This window comes from Hypanus sabinus, chromosome 8 (assembly GCF_030144855.1).
Source record: "Hypanus sabinus isolate sHypSab1 chromosome 8, sHypSab1.hap1, whole genome shotgun sequence".
Classification (NCBI taxonomy): domain Eukaryota; kingdom Metazoa; phylum Chordata; class Chondrichthyes; order Myliobatiformes; family Dasyatidae; genus Hypanus; species Hypanus sabinus.
This window is the reverse complement of record NC_082713.1, coordinates 148,510,220-148,516,520: the sequence shown is the minus strand read 5'-3', so window position 1 is coordinate 148,516,520 and position 6,301 is coordinate 148,510,220. Positions and strand designations below refer to the sequence as shown.

Sequence of the window (6,301 nt, the reverse complement as noted above, 5' to 3'; positions counted from 1 at the left end):
ACAGCACAAAGGTTGGTCGTGTTGTAGATAGTGTAGAGGATTGTCAAAGATTGCAGAGAGACATTGATAGGATGCAGAAGTGGGCTGAGAAGTGGCAGATGGAGTTCAACCTGGAGAAGTGTGAGGTGGTACATTTTGGAAGGACAAACTCCAAGGCAGAGTACAAATTAAATGGTAGGATACTTGGAAGTGTGTAGGAGCATTGGAACCTGGGGTACATGTCCACAGATCCCTGAAAGTTGCCTCACAGGTAGATAGGGTAGTTAAGAAAGCTTATGGGGTGTTAGCTTTCATAAGTCGAGGGATAGAGTTTAAGAGACATGATGTAATGATGCAGCTCTATAAAACCCTGGTTAGGCCACACTTGGAGTACTGTGTCCAGTTCTGGTTGCCTCAATATAGGAAGGATGTGGAAGCACTAGAAAGGGTACAGAGGAGATTTATCAGGATGCTGCCTGGTTTAGAGAGTATGGATTATGATCAGAGATTAAGGGAGCTAGGGCTTTACTCTTTGGAGAGAAGGAGGATGAGAGGAGACATGATTGAGGTGTACAAGATATTAAGAGGAATAGATAGAGTGGACAGCCAACACCTCTTCCCCAGGGCACCACTGCTCAGTACACGAGGTCATGGCTTTAAGGTAAGGGGAGGGATGTTCAAGGGGGATATTAGAGGAAGGTTTTTAATTCAGAGAGTGATTGGTGCGTGGAATGCACTGCCCAAGTCAGTGGTGGAGGCAGATACACTAGTGAAGTTTAAGAGACTACTAGACAGGTATATGGAGGAATTTAAGGTGGTGGGTTATATGGGAGGCAGGGTTTGAGGGTCAGCACAACCTTGTGGGCCAAAGGGCCATTAAGTTGCAGCCATAGCTGGGGCTCATGCTGGTGCCGATGGCTATCCCTGGAGTCTGGAGAAAGTGTAATGAGCTGATGGAAAATTTGTTAAGGATTATAAAAACTTCCTCTTTGACCAAACTTCTGGTTGCCTGTACTAATTTCTTTTTTTACCTAGCACAGCATCAATTTTGATTCTTGTCTGCAGTTACACTTGTGGAACATCTTAAGATGCTTCTTTCTGTGTTATGGGTCTGTACAAGTAGAGGTTAGTGTTTAAATGTATTTTGCTATAATGTGGAGAAGTTATCATTGAACAGTAGTGCAAACAATGATAGAATATCCCAATTTATAAAAACTATATTAACTTCTATTGTTTTCATGTACAATTATTGCACATTTTGTGCTATTCTACCTGCTCACTTTCTAGTCTGTACAAACCAATGTATAAAATCTTTACAAGTTATTTGAATTATCATTTTGGTCTAAAACACCTTTTGTTTTTAATTAGTCACTGACTAATTTATTTTGGAAAATGCATTTCTTTGTGAATGAGCTTTCTTTAGTATATACAGTGAGCCATTGGTTAATCAGGGCAGTGGCTTACTTAGGTCTTCTGTTTATATATAGTTTTCACAAAATCATATTGGTCTTTTTTCCTGAAAATGCCTGCAAGGAAATGCAAGGTAGGATATGGTCATGTATACAATGTATTCCAGTTAATTGGGCCATTAATTAATCAAGGCCACCACATTTTGGGGACAAATCTTAAAGAACAAAAACTAATTGAGAAAATGACAGGACTCCTTTTCTCTATTTGGGACACTATACCACTTAATTGGGACAGGAGACGAATACCAAACAGAAACTTCTGTCAAATGCGTGCACTTGCATGGCTGTTAGATGCTACACTGTGCTTAGAGTGAACAGTTTTTAAATAGCATCAGTTGCATGTGTTTGCATTCAAAAAGCAGTGATTTTTGTCACTGATAGTTGGCAAGAAATAAGCAGCAAGACAATTCAGAACCGTTTTGCTCATTGTTGTCTCAACCATTCAAACTTGGAGATGCTAGAAATGGCCATGAGTGAAAACAGAACTATAGAAAAAATTTGAAGGTGTTGACAATCATCTTGAATGAAAATAAAGATTTGGAGGATGTAATCATTGAAAGGATTGTATGAAGATAGTCTAATATAAATCTGTGCTGATATTGTTAATTTACAATCTATCAAAAGAATATGGCAGTGTACACAGGATTAATTCCTCTGTTGATAACTATTAGGAACTAATAGTTTTATAGTGCTGTAGTAGATATTGATAGTGTTCTAATTTGTTCTGTTATTTATTTAAATACATAATTTGGTACTCAATTAAATGGTAGTTTGAATGTTAACAACTTTTTAATAATTTCTAAGAATCCAGCTAATTAGGGCAGTGGTTTAATTGGACCAAAACATACTTGTCCCGATGGGTCCTAATTAACCAGAACAGACTTCATACATAATAAGCAAGATCTTCCTGAGAAGCATGATCAGTTCCAGGTACAGGATCCTTGAGCCCATTCTTTTGAACTATGATATTATTGCAAGGAGAAAATTGTTATATTTTAATATAATTTGTTTACAGTAATACATTTAACTATTTAGCAGTTTTTTTAAAACTGCTTGGATAAAATTAATACTAAAATAGTCAGTTTGTTAGATAGAAAGCAGGTAGGAAAACATTGCCATCTGAGAGTTTTCTCAGACATTTTAGATAAATCTCAATCGACTAGATTAACTTGCATATAGCCCTAGCACTACACAGGCCTCACTGAGCCAAACAATGGCATTTACAGTCAGCATTCCATCCTTATTAATACAGATGAATTGTATGAAATAGTTGTGAACAGTAAGTTACACTCAAACGTGTGATAATAGTAGCTCAGTAGATATTTTGCTTCAAACATCAGTGTATCAATGTATAAATAGCAGAATTATTTATTCTTGGATGCTATTTCACTTCCTAAGAGTTGCAAATCAGTTTCAATGGTCTATATACTATATATTACATGATAGCGCAGGAATAGGAGATTTATATTTTTTGGATAAATGCATGAAGTAGCAACATTTATAAATTGAATATCCAAGTTTTAAACTCATTATTGTTGATTTTTCTGCATCTGAGTGTAGTTTTAGTTCTAGACATCACTTTGATAGGTGACATGCAAGAAAGTTACAATGCAGGTTGTGAAAAACAAGGCCCAATGATAATGATCGACTTTACTGAAGCCAAATAAAATATAAAATCCAAAACTGAAACAGTTTAAAATCCAATTGTAATATGAAATGTAAACAAAAGATAAAAATGAATACAAACTGGTGAGTGCTTAAATCACCAGAATAGTAATCTGAGACCCTGACTAATAATCCAGGAAACTAAGTTCATATCTCACTATGCATACATTCTATTCATGACAATGAAACTATAAAATCTGACTGTCTTGGGATGAGATATTTGCCATCCTTGCTCATGTGGTTAATTCAGAAAAGGCCTAGAAAGACTAATAACTACATCATATTTTTGTTGAAACTATTATAGAAGTATACAAGAAAATGGGAGTACAAATAGGCAATCAGGCTGTTTAAAATTGCTTACCACTTAACCTGATCACAACTGATCAGTACTGGCTCCAATTTTTCTTCTGGTCCATTTCCCAATACCCCTCTATTCCTCAATTTGTCAGATATTTATTCAACTTTGATCTGAAATACTTCTGATAATCCAGCTTCCACCATATACAGGGGCAAAGAATCCCAGAAATTCATCACCACCTTGAGAAGAAACTTAAACCATAAGACACAAGAGATAGGAGCAGAATTAGGCCATTCAGCCCATGTCTGATCTGCCATTTCATCATGGCATCCATTTTCCCTCTCAACCTTGATCTCCTGCCTGCTCCTCGCAACTTTTCATGCCCTGAAAAATCAAGAACCTATCAACCTCCACCTTAAGAAAACCCAATGACATTACCTCCACTGCCACCTATGGCTATGAATTCCACAGATTCACCAAACTCTAGCTAAAGGAATCCCTCTTCATTCTAAATGCATGTCCTTCTATTCTGAAGCAGTGTCCTCTGGTCTCGGAACCCTCCCCCCACTTTAGGAAACATTCTGTCAACACCCACTGTCTAAGCCTTTCAACATTCGATAGGTTTCAATGAGATCCCTCTTCATTCTTCTAAATGCCAGCCAATACAGCCCCAGAACCATCAAATGATACAATACCCCTTTCATTCCCATAAGAATTCTTGTGAAACTCCTCTGAACCCTCTCCAATGTCAGCAGATCCTTTTTTAGATAAGGGACCCAAACCTGGTCACAATACTCCAAGTGAGGCTTCACCATTGCCTTACAAAGCAACAGCATTACATCCAAACTTTTATATTCTAGTCCTCTAGAAATAAATGTTGACATTGCATTTGCCTTCCCCACCACCAACTCAACCTACAAGTCAGTCTTTAAAGAATCCTGCTTGGACTCCCAAGATCCATTGCACCTTGGATTTTTAAAATGTTTTGCCTGTTCATAAAATAGTCTAAGCTGTTGTTCCTTCAACCAAAGAGCATGACTATTCACTTCCCAACACTGTATTCCATTTACCACTTCTTTGCCCATTGTCCTAATCTATCTAATGTCTTTCTACAGCCTCTTTACTTCCTTAACACTACCTGCCCCTCCACCTATCGCCATATTGTCTGAAATCATGGCTACAAATCCACCAGTTCCATGATCCAAATCATTGACATACAACATAAAAAGACGAGGTCCCAACACTGACCCCTACAGAACACTACTAGTCACTGGCAGCCAACCAAAAAGACTCCCTTTATTTTCACTCTTTGCCTCATACATATCAGCCAATACTCTATTCATGCTAGTATCTTTACTGTAATACCAAGGGCTCTTAACTTTTTCAGTAGTCTCATGTGCAACACCTTTTCAAAGGTCTTCTGAAAATCCAAGTACACAACATCCACTGATTCTCCTTTGTCTACCCTGCTTCTTATTTCATTAAAGAATTCCAACAGATTTGTCAGGCAAGATTTTCCCTTAAGGAAACCATACTGACTTTGACCTCTTTTGTCATGTGCCTCCAAGTACAGAGACCTCATCCTTCACAATCAACTTCAACATCTTTCCAACCACATATGTGTTTTCTTCTGCCTTCCTTCCTTATTGAAAAGTGGAGGGACATTTGCAATTTTTCAGTCCTCCGGAACCATGCCAGAATCCATCAATGTCTCTACAATCTCCCCAGCTACCCATTTCAGAATGCAGTGTTGTAGTCCATCTTGTCCAGGTGACTTCTTCACCTTCAGACCTAGCACTAGCAATTATACTCACTTCTGCCTCATGACACTCTCAAACTTCTGGCATTCTGCTATGCAATAGAATCAAAGTACTTATTTAGTTCCTCCAGCATTTCTTTGTCCTCCATTAAAACCTCTCCAGCATCATTTTCCAGCAGAACAATACCTACTCTTACCTCTCATTTACTCTTTATACAGTACTGTGCAAAGGTCTTAGGCACATAAATAGAACTAGGTTGCCAAAGACTTTTCCACAGTACTCTATTTATCAATGTAGAGCAGAGAGCTAGTTTGTAAATCTGGTGGGAGCAAAGAATGTTGGGTAAAGGTGAGGGTGGAGTGCCATGGCAAGGGTGTAGAACAGGGGCAGTGGGTGGCACAGTTGCAGACACAACCAGCCCTGAGACACTAGGCAAGGTCAATTAATTCCAAACAATTGGCTTATTGATCATTACAGAATTTCCCTCTGGTGCTTCCTGTTCCCTCCCCTCTCCCATTCACCTTTTCCCAGCCACGATTCCCCGCTTTCTGCCTCCTTCCAATGGTCAATCCACAACAGATACCTATATCAGAATCAGGTTTATCATCACTCTCATATATCATGAAATTTGTTTTCCTTTAAAGTGCAGTGCAATATATAAAATTATGTGCTCGCTTCGGCAGCACATATACTAAAATTGGAACGATACAGAGAAGATTAGCATGGCCCCTGCACAAGGATGGCATGCAAATTCATGATTTAAAAAAATACATAAAATTATTAAAGTACTACTCAAATTCTCAGGCAATATATATAGTGCATATAAAAAGTATTCATCACCCCCCCCCCTTTGAAACTTAAGAACATAAGAAATAGGAGCAGGAGTAAGCCATTGAGCCTGCCCCGCCATTCAATAAGATCATGGCTGACCTTTATGAATACTCAGCTCCATCTACCTGCCTTTTCACTATAACCCTCAATTCCCCTACTATGTAAAAATCTAACTGTTGCTTAAATACATTTAGTGAAGAAGCCTCAACTGCTTCCCTGGGCAGAGAATTCCACAGATTCACCACTCTCTGGGAAAAACAGTTTCTTCTCATCTCTGTCCTAAATCTTGAGTTCTAGTT

At 38.3% G+C, this 6,301-nt stretch overlaps 1 non-coding gene across 1 annotated transcript; it reads left to right on the top strand.

Annotated features, from left to right (window-relative positions):
• The first annotated feature begins 5,838 nt into the window (after window positions 1-5,838).
• On the top strand, window positions 5,839-5,945 carry LOC132398763 (U6 spliceosomal RNA). The gene has a single exon (XR_009513792.1). It is a non-coding gene; the product is annotated as a U6 spliceosomal RNA (small nuclear RNA).
• The last annotated feature ends 356 nt before the right edge of the window (window positions 5,946-6,301 follow it).